This window comes from Lactuca sativa, chromosome 7 (genome assembly GCF_002870075.4).
Source record: "Lactuca sativa cultivar Salinas chromosome 7, Lsat_Salinas_v11, whole genome shotgun sequence".
NCBI classification, from domain to species: Eukaryota; Viridiplantae; Streptophyta; class Magnoliopsida; order Asterales; family Asteraceae; genus Lactuca; species Lactuca sativa.
Genome location: NC_056629.2, coordinates 149701533 through 149721068, shown reverse-complemented (window position 1 = coordinate 149721068; position 19536 = coordinate 149701533).

The window sequence follows — 19536 nt, the reverse complement described above, 5'->3', positions numbered from 1 at the left end:
TCCAAAGGTTGACCAAAACCCTAAAAGTCAACGAAAGTCAACAGGAGGCAGTACGCGACGCGTACCTTCTCTATACGCGAGACGTACGCTGGCGAACCACAATCGGGGTCTCAACCCCTTACGCTGCGCGTATTGAGAGTTACGCCCAACGTAAGTCTCAGTTTCAGCCATTTCTTGGATTTTGGTCTTAAACGGTTAAGACACTAACTCAACTTCCAGGTCTGACTCTCCTTAATCCTCTTATCCCATAAAGTCGGAACCTTTAAGCTTTGGCATGGTTGTAAAGGTCCCTACACCCTTTAACACCTTTCCTTTATCCCTCCAAAGGTCTAGATCTCATGCATGGCTCAATATTTACGTCCAAGATTGCATTTTTTTGAAGATACAACTCTTATAGTCCTGAAATATGATAGATTTAGGCCAATAGAGACCATTTTCTCATAAAGTCTCCATCTTGGGACCAAAAACCCTAGAAATTGGTCCAAAAAGCACACAACACAAAAGACAAGGCAAGTTTTGAGTTTTTTACCTCAGGAAGAAGCTCCAACCTCTGAAAAGCTCGGATATACTCTTTCCCACAAGTTTCTAGCCTCCAAAATGGCCTCTTCTTCTCTTCCACCACCTTGAAATGACACTTAGAAGCTTAGAATACCAACACACTAGCTAGAAACGAAGGAGGACTCTCTATTAGGGTTTCACTCTCTGGAATAGAGGTTGAGATCCAGGCCATAACATTCCTTTTATAGTGCACAAGCCCCCAAATTAGGGTTTACACTTAGGCTCGCTACGCCCAACTTACCCAGGCGAATCCGCATCCAAACTAAGCGCGCAAGTACGCGCAGCGTACTCACAAGCCTAACTTTTTAACTTAAGGGACTTAACTTGACAACTTGGGAAAAGGAGAAGTGTTAAATAGCTTTACCTGAGTTTCGGGATGTTATAATTCTCCCCCACTAGAACCAGACTTCGTCCTCGAAGTTTCATGTCGAAAACAACTCCGGATGTTGCACCCGCATCTTCGACTCCGGTTTCCAAGTCAGCTCGGACCCCCTCCGACGCTGCCATTGTACCTGAACCAGGGGTACCTCCTTGTTCCTCAGAACCTTGATCTTCTGATCCAAGATTGTGATCGACCCCTCAACATAATTCAGACTCACGTCTACCTGAATATCCTCCAACGGTACCACTGCCGACTCGTCGGCTATACACTTCCTTAGCTGAGACACGTGGAAGGTATCATGAATCTGGCTCAACTTCATAGGTAGCTCCAAACATTACGCTACTCTGCCCACCCTCGCGATCACCCTAAACGGCCCAATATACCGGGGCCCCAGCTTGCCCCTCTTCCTAAATCGAATCACTCCTTTCCAAGGAGACACTTTCAGGAGTACAAAATCCCCGACCTGAAACTCGAGCTCGGATCTTCGCCTATCCACGTAACTTTTCAGGCGACTATGAGCTGTCAACAACCTCTGCCTGACCTGCTGTATCTGCTCTGTCATCTGAAGCACTATCTCAGTGTTGCCCATAACTCGCTGCCCTACCTATCCCCAACAGATGGGAGTCTGACACCTCCTCCCATACAACAACTCAAAGGGAGGCATACCAATGATCGAATGGTGGCTGTTGTTATAAGAAACCTTATCCAAAGGCATATATGTGTCCCAACTCCCTCCAAAGTCCAACACACATGCCCGAAGCATGTCTTCGAGCGTCTGAATCTTCCGTTCACTCTGTCCGTCCGTCTGCGGGTGGTAAGCGGTGCTGAAATGTAGCCTCGTGCCCAACTCCTCGTGGAACTTCTTCCAGAACCTGGAAGTAAAACTTACATCCCGTTCTAATACAATCGAGATCGACACTCCATGTCGCAATACCACTTCCCTCACATACAAATCTGCCAGCCTCTCAGCAGAAGATCTCTCACTGATAGCAAGAAAGTGAGCGCTCTTCGTCGGCCGGTTGACGATCACCCAAATTGCGTCAACAACCCTCGCGATCCTCGGCAACATGGTGATGAAATCAATAGAAATCTGTTCCCACTTCCATTGGGGAACCTCAAGTGGCTGCAAAAGGCCATGCGGTCGCTGGTGCTTTGCCTTAGCCCTGCGACACGTTAAGCACCTCTCAACAAACCATGCTACATCCCTCTTCATACATGGCCACCAATAATCCTTCTTCAAATCCAAATACATCTTAATGGCCCCGAGATGGATCGAAAATCTCGATTTATGCGCCTCCTCCATCAAGGTGGTGCACGCTCCGCCTGCATACGGCACCTAAATCCGACCCTGAAGTGTCATCAGCCCGTGACTATCAGTAACGAACTCCGGCACCTGCCCAATCACCCGCTCCCTCTTACGGTTCTCCGGTCTCACGACCTCTTCCTGTGCCTCCCGAATGGTGTCCAACAAAGGAGTCATCACTGTCAACCGCATACAAATATCTCGAATCGGGGTGCTCTCCGCCCTACGGCTCAGGGCATCAGCTACGACATTAGCCTTGCCCGGGTGGTATAGGATCTCACAATCGTAATCCTTTACCACATCCAGCCATCTCCTCTGGTGCATATTCAGATTGGGCTGGTCCATCAAATACTTCAAACTCTTGTGGTCCGTGTAGATGGTACACCGAACCCCTTACAAATAGCGGCGCCAGATCTTGAGGGCGAAAACCACTACCCCCTATTCCATATCGTGGGTGGGATACCTCGTCTCATGGGACTTCAGCTGCCTCGACGCATACGTTATCACATGCCCCATCTGCATAAGTACTGCACCCAACCCCGATATTGATGCGTCACAATACACCACAAAATCCTCCATCCCTTCCTGGAGGGCTAGCACCGGGGCTGCGTACAATCTTTGGCGAAGGGTCTCAAACGAGGTCTGCTGCTCCGGACCCCATGAAAAAGCAACACCCTTCCGGGTCAAGTTGGTGAGAGGCACGACGATCTTGGAGAAATCCCTGATAAATCTCCGATAATAGCCGGCCAACCCTAGAAAACTTCTAATCTCGGTGGGTGACCTCGGCACCTCCCATCTCATCACCGCCTCAATCTTGGCGAGATCGACCAATATCCCATCCTGGTTAACGAGGTGTCCTAAGAACTGGACCTCTCGTAACCGAAAATCACACTTGGTGAATTTGGCGAAAAGCCTCTCCGATCTCAATACCCCGAGAATCTCTCTCAAATGCTCCTTGTGCTACTCTCTAGATCTCGAGTACACGAAAATATCATCAATGAACACGATCACCGACTGATCCAGCATCGGCCTGCACACCCTGTTCATGAGATCCATGAACGCTGCTGGTGCATTGGTGAGCCCAAAAGGCATCACCGCGAACTCGTAATACCCATAACGAGTTCTAAACGCCGTCTTCTGGATATCCTCATCCCGAAACCTCATCTGATGATATTCCGACCTCAAGTCTTCTTGGAGAACCAAGACGCCCCCTGCAACTGATCGAACAGATCGTCGATCCTCGGTAACGGATAACGGTTCTTGACCGTCAACTTGTTCAACTCCCGATAATCAATGCACATCTGGTATGAACCATCCTTTTTCTTGAAAAAAGGGATCGGTGCTCCCCAAGGTGAGCTACTCGGTCTAATAAACCCTTTCCCCAGCATCTCCTGAAGCTGCGAGGATAACTCCTGCATCTCTGGTGGCGCAAGGCGATAAGGCGCCTTGGCGATAGGTGCTGCCCCCAGAACTAAATCGATACGGAACTCTACTTTTCTCTCGGGAGGCACACCCGACAATTATTTGGGAAAAACATCTGGGAACTCGCACACTATTGGAACCTCATCAATCGAACTTGGCCTCCCAGCGGCCACTCGTGTGTCCATCACATAGGCTACAAACCCACTGCAGCCCTGCTGCAAACTCTGTCTCACTCTGGCAGCCGAACAAAACGTTAACCCGCATCGGGTACCCTCGCCATACACCATAATTACTCCCCCACTAGGGTATCATATCGTCACCAACTGACGCTCGCAGTCTATAACAGCTCCAAATCGGCTCAACCAATCCATGCCCACTATGAAACATACATCCCCCATCGCAATCGAGACCAGATCTATTGGGAACTCCACACCGAAGATCTCAAGTATACATCCTCGAATCACATCCATATCATACACCGCTCGCTCGTCAGCTATAGAAACTCGCAGAGGTCAACTCAACGCCTCTCGACGGATACCCATGCACTGACTAAATGCCAATGACACAAATGACCGACTCGCACCCGAGTCAAATAACACCAAATCAGGTATAGAATTCACAAGAAAAGTACCAACACATATCATAATATAAGCACAACACCTCAAAGTCAACATAAATAAATGAAAGAATACATACCAGCCACAACATCGGGCTCTGCACGGACCTCCTCCGCTGTCAACTAGAAGGCTCTCTCGCGAGCCTTCGATGCCTCGGCCTTCACCGACCGAACCTCAATAGTGCGCACGGAGGCAGGGACAGATCCCTGCTGGGCTCCCTGTGCTGTCCCTCGCAGTTGCGGACACTTGGCCTTCCGATGGCCCATCTGGTTGCAGTGAAAGCAAACCATAATTCCCTTGGGGCAATCCTTGGCTATATGCCCCTCCTTGCCACATTTGTAGCAAGCACCAGATCGACAAACCCCCTCGTGTCTCTTGCCGCACTTTCCGCAAGTGCGGCCCTTCTCACCTCTAGATCTCGAATCGGTGGGCTTTGCCCGCTTGGCTGTCGGCTGAGACTGTGTCGTCCACCTATCCATCCCCTGAGACTCAGCCTCCTCCCTGGCCTGAGTCTCCAACTCAATCTCCCTCTTCCGGGCATTTTCCTGAAGCTCAGAAAATGTCCAGTAAGTCGAGTTCGATAGAAACTCTCGGATATCCCTCCTCAGAATGCTCAAATATTGGCTCATACATGCCTACTCGGTAGACACCTGCTCAGGGCAGAACATCGCCCTCTCATGAAACTTCCAGGTAATCACAGTAACTGAATCAGTGCCCTACTTGAGGGTCAAGAACTCCTGAGCCAACCGCTCCCTCTCCACAGGGGTAACATACTTGTCTCTAAACATGGTGGTGAACCTCTCCCAGGTCACCTCAGAAATCTCCGCAAGAGTGAAGCTCGCCGTCATGAACTTCCACCAATCCTTCGCTCCCAAGCGAAGCTGGTTCAACGCGAACCATACTCTCAGATGCTCCGGACAAGAACACGTGTAGAAGCATCCCTCGATATCAGAAATCCATCTCATCGCAGTGATCGGGTCCTGCGTCCCATCAAACTCTGGTGGCTTCGTGTTGCTGAACTCCAGAAACAACAACGAGTCGCCTCCCTGAGGCCTGGCAGCAGCAACGGTGGCAGTAGCTGCAGCAGCCGCAACCTTATTCACTGCTGCATACCGCTCATCGAAGGTCTCAATCAATGTGGTCTTGATAGACCCAAACATCTCTGGAATCTCGGCTCGGAGGGCAGCAGCCACCTCCTCATGAATCAGCCTACGGATCTCCTCCTCGCTAACACCACTACTCTCAGGAGTGTGGCGTGTCCCAACCATGATGTTTCTCTGAAATACAACATAAAATATCAGAGACCCGCTCGAGCATACTCGCACTCGATAACACATCCCTACTTGTTCCCTGGTACCCTAAGGATTCTTACTTGGACTATGCATTGATAAAGTGTCTTCGGTAGTACGGCCCCTCATCCTACCACCCACACCGCATCAGTATTCACCCCAAGTCCTCATCCTTGGATCCCGGATCGCAAGTACTCTATACCTCGCTAGCATAGGCTAACCTTCGGTAGATCTCTCATAAGCTCCTCGCTGCTATCTACTCATTCTCAAGTAGCATAAATCTTCCTAGGCTAAGGCATCACAAATCAGGCCACTCTAGTCCTAATACGAATACCTAGCCTACTCTAGCATGCATATCATATCATAACATATCTCATAACACATAATGTAATGGTATTTTGGGAAATCACCGTTCGGGCGCTGGCTGATCGTACACACTGCTCCATTCTGCCTTTTTCCAAAATCTCTTACCCTCTTAGAAAAAATTGCTTATTTATGAAAAACTTTCTCACATCCCCAGTTTGAGTTCAGATACATCCGAAGTTGCACCCGAATCCCTCAAACCAAGGCTCTGATACCAACTTGTAACGACGTAAATTTCAAAACAAATTTTCACATTTTAAAAACACACTTTCATTCATAATTGTTATAAAAATGTCATTGTATCACATAACAACTCATAACTGTTGGGTTTTGAGAATTACACTAAATACCTTGGATCTATGTTTTCTCTATTATACATACAAATATAAACATCCAAGGTATTATCCTAATATAGCATACAAAACAATGAATACAACAAGATAGAATACATACCTCTTTGATGTATAATGTCTTCATGAAGCTTGAATGCCTAGTGACTCAAGTGTGACACCTCAAATGGTTCACACAACACCAAATACACTTGGAATGACTTGAGAGAAATCCACAACTCGTGAAATCGGCTAGCCCTTCTTTTACACACACTAGTGGCCGATTTTGGTGAATAATATGATGCTTATATAGTGTGTTACAATTAGGGTTACACCATGTAAACCCTAATTGTCGTGACCTTTCATTTCCATGACCCATGGGTTATATAACCTCCATGGAGCATCCTATGGGTTTAACCAAACTTGATTATCCATGGACCTTTGGCCCACTATATAAGTTATGGATGATTTGCACAATCAACCCATATATTTAATTAGTCTTCTTTTGATCACATAATTAATTCTAAATTAATTCTTGATCAATACTAATTAAATATTATTATTCTTATTATTAATATACTAGAACTTATAATATATTAATAACCATAACTGTCTTATTTCTCTCATTTAGTCTATCCAAGTGCATGATGCCATGCAACCCAAATGGACCATGCCGGGTCGGGTCAAGTCTTACCAATTATAGTTATGGACTTAGACATTAATCCAACAGTCTCCCACTTGGATAAGTCTAAAACTATTATTGCGTATGACTTCAAGAACCGACTGGCAATCGTAGCTCTCAAAAGCTTATGTCGAACTCTGACCTTGTAGATGAACTCTGACCTTTGTCAATGACTTGTCCATTAGATAAGGGATCATATATTCCTCCATTCTAGATATCATATGGACTGAGACATGGATTATAATCATTCTCTCTGTCCATTTGTTGTTTCCTGATTTCCGATTTATGACGACTGACTAATTGAACAAATCAAATTAGTCCTGGCCCGGCCGAGCACTTCCATTTGTCATCATCAAATCATCGAGGGGCCCACAGATATCACTTTTATCCCGAAGGTAAAAGGAATGGATAAACTTCGACTCATATGGCTTGTTCTACTACTTGTTGAATCATACACAAAGGCACGTTTTATAACACCGAGTTACCGAATGCGTTTTCGTGCAATCAATGTACAACCAACTCATAGTAACAACTCATATCTCTAGGTTTGAAGAATATAAGATATTATCGTCTCATGATCACTCGTGATAAAATCCATGAAGTGATTCCAATGAGCGCAGGTTGAATCCAATACTCAAAACTTATGAGTACTCATGAGTGTTGTAGCCCTGTGTCCAACATCTTAGACCTCTACAAGCCAACCCACGACAATCTTGATTCATATCTACTTCCAACATATGACCGACTGTCGATGGTTTGAATAACTTATTCAATCAGAACAATGACCTAGTTATTCTGGTAGTCAAAACATGCAAAGAGAAACACAATAATAATCGAATCCAATATGGTCTCAGAACTTATGAATATAAATAAAACACCTTTTATTTATCACCATATGATTACACATTATTCGTTGTATACTGTTTCAGCTATCAACTTTATTCTTGAATTAAAACAATAGTTGTCCCATGATCCAAGCATGTACACTATGTTTTTCTAAACACTAGTCATGCCACACACCAAGTATGCATACTATGTTTGTATATGATCTTTACTTTGTGAAATAGATAAATTGAACATAACTCCAATGATTCTCATTTCACAGTCTCAAATCCTTACTGCAAATGCAAGAATTCCAAATTCATGTCATTTACTGAAATCTGTTAGATTCTAAACTTATATGCATTGATCCTCTTGTAATGATTATGCACAAAGTCAGAAAGACTTGACAACAACCATTACAGAGCATTCCAAAGGAGATCAGCTCCTTGGAAACATCCTTCTTGCACTAAGTTTCCTAATCTTACACACATTGAATAATTTCTAACTTTGAAACATTTCCATATTGCATTTTGACAATCACTTCTGAACAAGAGTTGCCTCCTTACATATTATGTCAATATGGTCCTTCTAGAATTATCACTATACTTTCAACTGTCCTTGAGCAACCAATATTTGGTAAACCTTAGATTGTCCTCGACAATTGTTTAATCCTTTTAGTCATATCCAATTCTATACCTTTTCCCTTCTTAATGCCCTAGGCATTACGAAAATTTTAGAAAGGATAAATATAGCACATGTAATCGATCCTATATCCGAAGCATATGGGACACGATTCATGATGTCTCACATAAAGACTACACCAGTCTTTTGCTATAATATTTCCATTTCAATTTGCCAAGTTCTCATAATTCAGATTATGAAAAGGGATGCCGTAATCATAATCGAATTTTAGAACGCAAATAATGGACCCATATACAGAATTTCCTTATGTTGATCCATTCCAACATGAAATTCATATATATATATATATATATATATATATATATCCTTGACTAAATACGATTAAAACCACAATCTAAGCTTTTAGATTTGAGATGAAGTATAATTTCTTCTCCCTTAATTATAGCAAAACAACTCTTTCCCAATTGAAACCTTGTTTTCTATAATTAACATTGCTAACTTGCAACCTTTATCATAATTATCATGCTCCCACTAACATGATGATTATTATCATAACACTTATGCTCCCACTAGCTTTGACATGTACTCAGAAATTAGTTGACTTTCTTACCAAAGTTCAGATTTCTGATACTAGATTGTTTTGATAAAACTTTATCAAAATCATACACCTTATCTTAGATAGCTCACAGGTGTGTCTAAACAATGTTAAGAACTATGAAAAGGGATGCTGTAATCATATTCTTGATTGTTTAGACCTTTTCCACTTCTCTCCAGTCCATATTAGTGTGCCGGTAAACCACACACACTCCACTAACGACATTGAGAATGCAAATATCACAATTGCTATCTAGCTAAAATCTACTTAGTGAAAGTGTTTCCTCACCATCATTTTCATGAATTAGAGAGAAACCTTATGACACTTAGATTTAATGGTGTATGTGTTCTTATCCATGTGAATTGTCAAAACCATAGTCACAAGACAAGGATAATGACAAATCCAAACTCATATGGACTGAACTCAATCTTAATTTCTTGCCACTTGGCAGCTCAAGGGCCTACCATTTCTTCCAAGTTGTTGTGCAACCAATTGAGAACTCTAAGAACTCATATGCAAAGCCAACTTTAATTGGAATGGGCACATAATATGTCAACACGATAGGTTATAAACCTCAAGTCGTGTGCTAGTGAAGAACTTCAGGTTTTATTCTTGATTAGTTCTTCAGATTTTCAAGTACCTTTAAGACTCCCACTGTCCTCTTGAACTATAAGACTCCCTTGTCAAACTTCCAAGAGATAGTGCGGGTTCCAATCAAGACAAACACTTCACACAATTGGCCTTAGTTGGTCTTTGTTTTATCCAAAACATCACAACTTACCAATTTCAAATGTACAAGAGTAGAAAAATTTTACTCTTACATTTGACAAGTGTTTTAAACCTTCTCTAAGACATGTCACTCAAGTTACAATCTTGGAGTATGACTCTAATACTTGTATTGGAACGAAGTATGACTCATCTTCTTGATTTAACCATTTAAACAATTCATAACTCCTCTTCTTAGTCATAAGAATGCACTAAGATTTCCTTAGAGAACTAATTTTGATATGGTTTCTTAATCATTAAGATGATCACAAAAACTGATACTAAAGTACTCTCCCATCTTTTCAGATTTGAGAAACTTTTATCCTTCTGCCTAAGTTGATTCTTCTTATTCGCTCTGCCATACATTGGAACCTTTTCCAATGTCTTAGAGTTACACTTAAGCTTGTAAGTATAACCATATTTACTGAGCTTTAGTAAATTATGACGAATAATCTTATCGATCTTTTGTGGTGGACTTAATCAGTGCACAAGAATGTGTACTCGATCCCTTAGTCCGTTACTTGACTCACACATCCATGTGAACAAGTAGTTAGTCTTAATTTTTCCAATGCTTGAAAGTTCTCATTCATCATGCTATACACCTTGCATGATTCCAAGTTTCTATCCAACTGAAACTTGGGTGATGAGAATCTTTCCTTATTTGGTAAATTTAGACACTACCACAAATGAAAGAATCAAATTCATATTTCCACTCTTTATCTTAATGGAATCTTATAAGCAACAAAAATTTCCACAAATGCCATTGTAAGGATATTTTAAAATAAATAAAATCAAAATTTTTCTTTTTTTATTTTAAAACTTTGCGGAAAAACTATCCTTACAGTGCAAAAGCACATGAAAACTTCGCTGTTATCTGTTCTTAAGAAATATATCATAACTCCTAAGAAGTAGCTCAAGAATCTGATCTTCAAACTCTGCGATAGAAATCCATCTACGCGATCAGATTCAGCATATTCTTTCTTTAAGTTTCTTTACTTTTCTTTGATTCTTAAAACATCACCATGTGACCCAGTCACATCATGTATCAAGAATCTCATAGTAGAAACTTAGCAGAGTTAGATAATGGATTTTACCTGAAGTAGAGTCAAACTTATTGACTTTAACATCCTTAGGTAAAATTGGCAGCTTCGCAACCAATGCCCCTTCCTTTGGTAATTTAACAAATGGACGCTTTGGTAATGGTACTATCTCAGACTTAGCTTTTCTCTTTACCATTTGGTCAACCGAGTTGACTATGGCCGATCTCTTTCCATTGGGAAGAGAGAGCTTTACTGGAAATCCAATGTCATCATTGTCAATGTCCATAAAGTTTTAGGGAGTTGATCTTAGCAAATAGATAAGATCATTAAGGGTCTTGTCTTAGTCTGTTTCATAGGAGTCCCAAAGGAACTCACTATGTGACTTAGAAAGTGATTGAACATCCAACTTTCTCAAGACTTTGACACCCAACTCTCCCGGCTTGTCAAAATGTGACTACATCTCCAAGATGTGATCACACCTAGACCTTGCCTTGCCAATAGGGCTTGAGTGACCTTGAACTTGTGGGTTAGGGAGAATAATCGGAGAAGGTGAAAGAAGTATGATTTCCATGGGAGATCATCTTCATTTAGGAAAGCTTGTTTCAAGAGATTTGGGAAGATCAGGAAGATCATAAATGTCTAAACTAGACATCTTTTGGGAGATATTCAAGATAGCTGATTTAAAGTCCTTATTATAACACCCAATATGAAATATTAAGGCTAGGACCCTACAAACTATTTTATAACTTAGAAGAGGGATGCCGTAATCCAAGCTATAAAATATTTGAAGTTAGGTGAATGACGATTCACCAATTTCCACCAAGATAAACAAAATGTATTATTAGGTTTTAATTGGACTTGAAACTCCTAGATCTTTTGAGATTCATTGAACTGTTCAATGGCATGTTTCAATCTCGAGTGTGCCCTTCAGGTTTTGTGACTGGGATGCCGAGGATCACAAAACAAGGTGTGAAGTAACCATGCAAATATACTTGGTACCCTTAAGTGTTTACCCCTCAATCGATGTGCCGGTTAACCACACACGCTCCATCGATACTATGATAAACATTAAGTTACCCTTTGCCTACCTTGTTAAATACGAGTTAGTGTGCCGATTAACCACACACGCTCCACTAACCGACTTAAACAAAGTGCAAAGTGTAATTTCATGGATTAGCACCTTATTCACATTTTCCTAAGTAACTAAGATAGGGTATTTATAAAAGGTTTAGTTACTTAGTATTTATCATTAATACTTTTAATGAAGGGAAAATTATAGTCCTTGTCCTACCCGTTCGGCTAACGACCCTCCACCGGTCAAGGAAGCGGTGGGTGAGAGTGGACACCCATTAAACTGCCATTTTATAGGCAGTAACCTTATACCCCCCTTATAGACCGGCTTCGTGAATGAGGCCTACTAACGGTAAGACTGACTTTACTCTTATACATACATACATACATATATATATATATATATATATATATATATATATATATTATTAACTTATAATATTATAAATTATAAGGGTTGAATTTTAACTTTTAAAATTCTAAGGGCTAACTAGGAATTAAAGTATTTATAAGTGAAAACTTTTCAAATTCCAAAACTTGAGGGCAAGTTTTGAAACTATTCAAAACTAATTAATTCCATAACTTATGTGTTTAAAGTAGTTTTAATTAAAAGACTCTTCAAGTTCCATAACTTGAGGACAAGTTATGGAAGACTTTAAACTAATAAAAGAATTAACTTTTCTTTATTTTATAACTTATGGAATTAATTAAGGTTACACATTTTATTACTTAATGAAGTGACTCTTGAACCTCCATAACTTGAGGACAAGACTCTTCATTTTTTTTTAACCATTGCCAACTTTTATGAGTTTTATGAAACTTAAATGTGACTTTTCATATAACTTGAGGACAAGTTACAAAAACACATTTTAGAATCAACTCTTAGATTAATTTGGATTGAAAACAACTATTTCACACAACTTTTCTATTAATCTAAGCAACTCATAAGAACAAGATAATTCAAATCAAACTTTTTCATGTAATTAGTCTAAACCTTAAACTAATACAAAACATGAATCTATTGACAATTATCTTTGAAATTGGATTAGCATGAACATTATCACATCAAAAACAAGTTTATAAGTCCAAAAACATCTTAGGGTAATGTTCCTAGTCCAATTCCAGCCAAAAAAGTCAAATATATGTTGTCTGGGGGTCCAACTCATCGAGTGCATGAACCAAATCGGCGAGTTGGATCGATTTGATCACTTTTTAGGCATGGACTCGCCAAGTCTGATGCCCAGACAGCAAACAAATTTGATTTTTTAAGCAGTTTTGCAAGTATAACAAGAAAACAAGCCTAGGCTTTGATACCACTGTTGGGTTTTGAGCATTCTAACACTCCTAAGTGTACATGCAACCCTAAATACCTTAGATCTATGTTTTCTCTATTATACATACAAATATGAACATCCAAGGTATTATCCTAATCTAGCATACAAAACAATGAATATAACAAGATAGAATACATACCTCTTTGATGTATAATGTCTTCATGAAGCTTGAGTGCCTAGTGCCTCAAGTGTGACACCTCAAATGGTTCACACAACAGCAAATACACTTGGAATGACTTGAGAGAAATCCACAACTCATGAAATCGGCTAGCCCTTCTTTTACACACACTAGTGGCCGATTTTGGTGAATAATATGATGCTTATATAGTGTGTTACAATTAGGGTTACACCATGTAAACCCTAATTGTCATGACCTTTCATTTCCATGATCCATGGGTTATGTAACCTCCATGGAGCATCCTATGGGTTTAACCCAACTTGATTATCCATGGAGCTTTGGCCCACTATATAAGTTATGGATGATTTGCACAATCAACCCATATATTTAATTAGTCTTCTTTTGATCACATAATTAATTCCAAATTAATTCTTGATCAATACTAATTAAATATTATTATTCTTATTATTAATATACTAGAACTTATAATATATTAATAACCATAAGTGTCTTATTTCTCTCATTTAGTCTATCCAAATGCATGATGCCATGCAACCCAAATGGATCACGTCGGGTCGGGTCAAGTCTTACCAGTTATAGTTATGGACATAGACATTAATCCAACAATAAAATCACATCCCAAGATTATAATATGTCAAAATCCTCGTGTGTGTGTGTGTACTGATCAAGCCGGTGCCTTCCCGCGATCCTCACTTCTGAAACACATAACGCAACACTATAAGCATAAATGCTTAGTGAGTTCCCCAAATAACACATACAACACATACGCCGTTCCAGGCCATAACTCTGTGGAACCTTCCGGTCCAAGTGTCTCAGGGGACTTCCGTCCCGAATCCCGGTAGACCTTCTGGTCCTACCTGTATCGACCTTCCGGTCCATGTCCTCTTGACCTTCCGGCCCATATCATCTTGACCTTCCGGTCCTTATCATACATAGCATACATAACACATACATGTCACATATCAGCGTATAGCACATATATCTCATAGCATATAAGACCTTCCGATCACACTTAGGTACCCTTCCAGGTACAGTATAGTGAGAAGACTCACCTCGGTATCTCGGATAGTCTCGCACTCGAACGTACTAGTCTATCCCCCGCCTAAACACATAACAATACTCTCAAATAAATAACAGCTCTCAAAGGCTAGATTAAATCCACTCTACCATTTCCACAGAAGGGTAAAAGACCATTTTACCCCTCCCTGACCCAAAAGTCCAAAGGTTGACCAAAACCCTAAAAGTCAACGAAAGTCAACAGGAGGCAGTACATGACGCATACCTTCTTTGTACGCGGGGCGTACGCCGGTGAACCACAATCGGGGTCTCAACCCCTTACGCTGCGCATACTGAGAGTTACGCCCAGCGTAAGTCTCAGTTTCAACCATTTCCTGGATTTTGGTCTTAAACGGTTAAGACACTACCTAAACTTCTAGATCTGAATCTCCTTAATCCTCTTATCCCATAAAGTCGTAACCTTTAAGCCTTGGCATGGCTGTAAAGGTCCCTACACTCTTTAACACCTTTCCTTTATCCCTCTAAAGGTCTAGATCTCATGCATGGCTCAATATTTAAGTCCAAGATTGCATTTTTATGAGCATACAACTCTTATAGTCCTGAAATAATATAGATCTAGGCCAATGGAGACCATTTGCTCACAAAGTCTCCATCTTGGGACCAAAAACCCTAGAAATTGGTCCAAAAAGCACACAACACAAAAGACAAGGAAAGTTTTGAGCTTTTTACCTCGGGGAGAAGCTCCAACCTCTGAAAAGCTCGGATCTACTCTTTCCCACAAGTTTCTAGCCTCCAAAATGGCCTCTTCTTCTCTTCCAGCACCTTGAAATAACACTTAGAAGCTTAGAATACCAACACACTAGCTAGAAACAAAGGAGGACTCTTTATTAGGGTTTTACTCTCTAGAATGGAGGCTGAGATCAAGGCCATAGAATTCCTTTTATAGTGCACAAGCCCCCAAATTAGGGTTTACACCTGGGCTCGCTACGCCCAGTGTAACCCTGGGTACGCTGGGCGTACCCAGGCGAGTCCGCGTCTAAACTAAGCACGCGAGTACGGGAAGCGTACTCCTCCGTAAGCCCAACATACTCACAAGCTTAACTTTTTACTTAAGGGACTTAACTTGAAAACTTGGGAAAAGGAGAAGGGTTAAATAGCTTTACCCGAGTTCCGGGATGTTACATATATATATATATATATATATATATATATATATATATATATATATATATATATATATAGCCTAGGATGGGCTTTGTACTATATTGTATTGGATCAATGGATAGGTTTTCAATGCACTCTTGATCGATGGACTTTTCATTCTTCGGCAATAGAGGAGGTTCTTTGAAAGTTGGGATGTTGGGAAAACGTTGTTAGTTTTTTTTCAGGTACGACTTTCGATCTTGGCAAAATCGAACTTTTTTTGGCTTGTTATTCTGGCAGGGTTGGTATTTGGATGGATCCGACCAGAGTTATGGCTATGGATGTTTTATCAAGCTATTTGTGTATTGGCTGGATTTGTTCGGTTTCAATCAAGGTGTGGGATCTTAGTATTCGACCATTCATGAGGATGTTTCTGTTAGCGGTTTGGTTTGTCATTTTGGTTAGATCTACTAGTACCACACCCGATGGGTAAGGGTGGTGAGGAAGACGGAGTGTAATAGAGTTACGGTTGGCTATGTGTTTTCCCTTGGGAATATGTGTGGGTTAAATAAGGTAGCATGAGAACACTTAGATCGAGTTATTGGCATGGTTTTTAATTTGATTGTAGCCTTAATTTGGAACAAGAATAAACCGTCTATATCATTCTTTGGATGTGTGCGACCATGTTTTCGCCTAAATTTTTGCTTTGGTAGCCGCCCCCTGTACTATGAAAGGAATTGCACGTGATAGAAGAGTATGGTCAAGGTTGGGCTTAGGATATGGAATCTCGAGTCATGAAGTTCATTGTGAAGGTCTTAAGTGGTACGTCAAGTGGAGGTACATCTGAGCTTATACATGATTTGGATGCAACGTGAAATTCTTGGTTGGACCATCATTATGCTCGTGAGACCAATGGGCTGATTTATGTTTCAAAGTTCAGTTGTAATCTTAGATGATCATTTGAATGGAATTATCATATTTAGTTCTATTCTAATTGATTTCACATTATGAATGGAGTAATTATCTTTTCTCTCAATTGCATGCGTGACGGAGTTTGTGAATGTTGTTCAGAATTAGAGCCTCCTGGGTATCTGGTTATCATTGGTTAGGATCAAGTAATAGAGTGCAAGTTGGTATGGGTATCAAGGATTATGCAGTTGTTGGTTAGTGGACCGGGGGTAAGCCCAAGTGTTGTTATCGGTTATTGGATCGGGGGTCAGCCCGAATGTTGCTGTCAATCAGTAGATCAGGGGTAATCCTGAGTGTTGTCAGTGGATACCTAAGCAGGGTTGTCGGAGCCGAGTAGGAGTGTGGCTTAGTTTGGTATGTGACCAGTTGCTTCTCGTTGCGATGATGCACCTTTGCGTGGGATTAACATGACAACGATCGGCCGAGGAGGTTTACAGCCGATCAAATATGTAGATTTTCGATTATTTTGGTTGATGGGAGGGGTTACATCATGAAGTGGAAGTGGGAACTGATTTCGAGGACGAAATCTAATTTAAGTGGGGGAGAATTGTGACATCCTGTTACCACCATTTCTGGGCCATGGGCCAGAAGTTGACTGTGTAAGGCTTTGGTCCTTAAGGAGGAAAATTTTAGTCCTTATGGAAGGAGGTAATGATAGTTAAGATATTTAACCCTTGAATTGTGTTTTGGGTCGAAGGGTAAAAAGGGAAAAGTCATAGGCTGGGTTTTTGCATGAAATATGAATTTTTATTCTAGAAGTTTTTAGTTCAAGGTATTTAGATAATATTGTGGGGCTCTTCAACACCTTTCTATGGATATAAAGAATGTCGAAAATGGAGTTGGAACGAAGAAGTTACGATCGTTTGAAGTTAGCACGGTTTTGGGTTAAGCTGCGTACATTGGGCGTACTAGACAAGACAGATCGTGAGGGGATCAACCTGGTACGTTGGGCGTATGTAATCAGACCCCAAACCTTAATTTGAGGGTTTTGAGCCCTATTTAAGCTCCTTAATTCCCCCAAGCCCTTTCCATTCTCAGCCTCCACCCTTTCAACGTCCATCCTTGAAACCCTAACCCTAGTCTAAGCCTTGTGAGCAAAAAAAGGTGTTTTTAAGTGCTTTGGAGTGTTCATAGTGCATCTAGGAGAAGAAAGAGCTCATTAGCGAAGTGTTGGTTGCATTGGAATTTATAGATCCAGACCTTGTTCACATTGATATTTATTTTGGAGGTATAAAGTTTGAATATTGATGATACATTTGTTAGATCTAGCTAGTTTTGGGTGTTATCAGCTTTTGGTTGCTTTAAGTGCATAAAGTTTAGATCTTGAAAGTTTGTAACATTGTTATGGATAAAGTTGGAAAATTTATCCATCTAAACATCATATTTATTCAGATCTGAAGGTTGGAGGCTTGGAATTAATGGATTAATTGAAAAAGATGCATTTGGTCCCCTTGAGAGTTAAAGACTAGATCTTGGTTGGTTGGACTATTCTAATGGATAAGGTCGAAACTTTATCCATTATGGAGCTATTAGGAACCATAAAAATGTGATCTTGGTCGTTATATCCCTTCCATGCAAGAGTTATGATGTTATAATGGATTAATAAGTTAAGGTTTTGACTTTTGGACCTTTTCTAGACATGAAAAGTCATAAAGGTGGGAACTTTATGACTTACAATGATGTTATGGGTCTAGATTTGAGTGTTGGATGAAATGATATAAGATAATAAGCACTTAATGGAAAAGTGCCATCTGACCGAGTACGTTGCGCGTACTCGTATGGAGTCTCGTTTTTGGACGGTGAGTACGCCACGCATACGAGCTGAGTATGTTGGGCGTACTCAACCTGAAGTTTGACTTGTTGACTTTGACCTTTGACCAGGGTTTTGATTAAGTATGAACTAAGGGTATTTTGGGTATTTTGGATAATAGTTTGAGGCAAGGTCATTGTTTGTTGTATAGGTGAACAGTAGAGTTGGTGTATGGAGCTGTGTTGTGTTCAGTTATCTTTTCAGACTGATATGTGAGTTTTCATCACTCTACTTGTGGGTCGAAGGCACCAATGCTGGCCCACTAGGTTATGTATCATGGTATATAGGATGTTGTTATGTTGTAGTGATCTGTTAGATCTGTGTCCTGATATATAGGATTTTGCTATGCCGTAGTGATTTGTAGATATGTCTGTTTATCTGTTGAATGGTTATGTGTTATTCCGTTATGAATATTTCGACGTGTTATGGTTTTAGGTTGAGGATTTAATGTTATGCGTGTGAGCCAATAGATCGGGGGTATTCCAGTCCAATGACTGAGTGAACCCAAGGGTATTCCAGTTCGATGATTGAGTAGACCCAAGGGTATCTCAGAGTAACTGATTTAACCCTGTTGCACAACTCTTGTTTGAGTCTAACCACTGCAGGGATGAATCTTCTACTCGAAGGATTATCTGAGCCTTCTGCCAAATGAAAGTATCATGCAGTTGTTTATGGTCAGTGGATTTGTTTTCATAGGGTGCATCAGGTTGGAAATGTTATGATTGGTTTGTTATTCGATGAGGTTTTGGTATGGTAACATTTCAGCATAGGCGGTCTGTCGGGGAGTCAGACCATTATAGGTTTCAGATCTCGGAAGGCAAAAGTGGTTTTGCGGGAGCTTAAGTTTTGTTTTTCCTCGGGATGGGAGTTTCGGTTGTCGTAAGAAGGTTGTCTCATGCGCAGAATCTTCAGTTGCATTCCTCAGATTTTTTGTTGTGTTATGGGTGTTAGTAAGGAGCGATTTTGAGGACGAAATCTAATTTAAGTGGGGAAGAGTTGTAACACTCAGTTTTAGATTTACTCCATTGATTAATGTTGTGGCCCAATCATCAGTTTTCATGAGGCTTAGGGCCTTGGGAAAGGAAGGATTTGGCCCAATTCGGATGTGGGTATCATAGTATAAGTGATCAAAGTGTTTGATTGTGTCTTCGGAGGCCAAGTGTATAATCGTAATTGGATATATCGATCTTTTATGGTTTTTGGGTTTTGTTCTGGAGGTTTTAAGGTTTAGATGTATTTTTAGG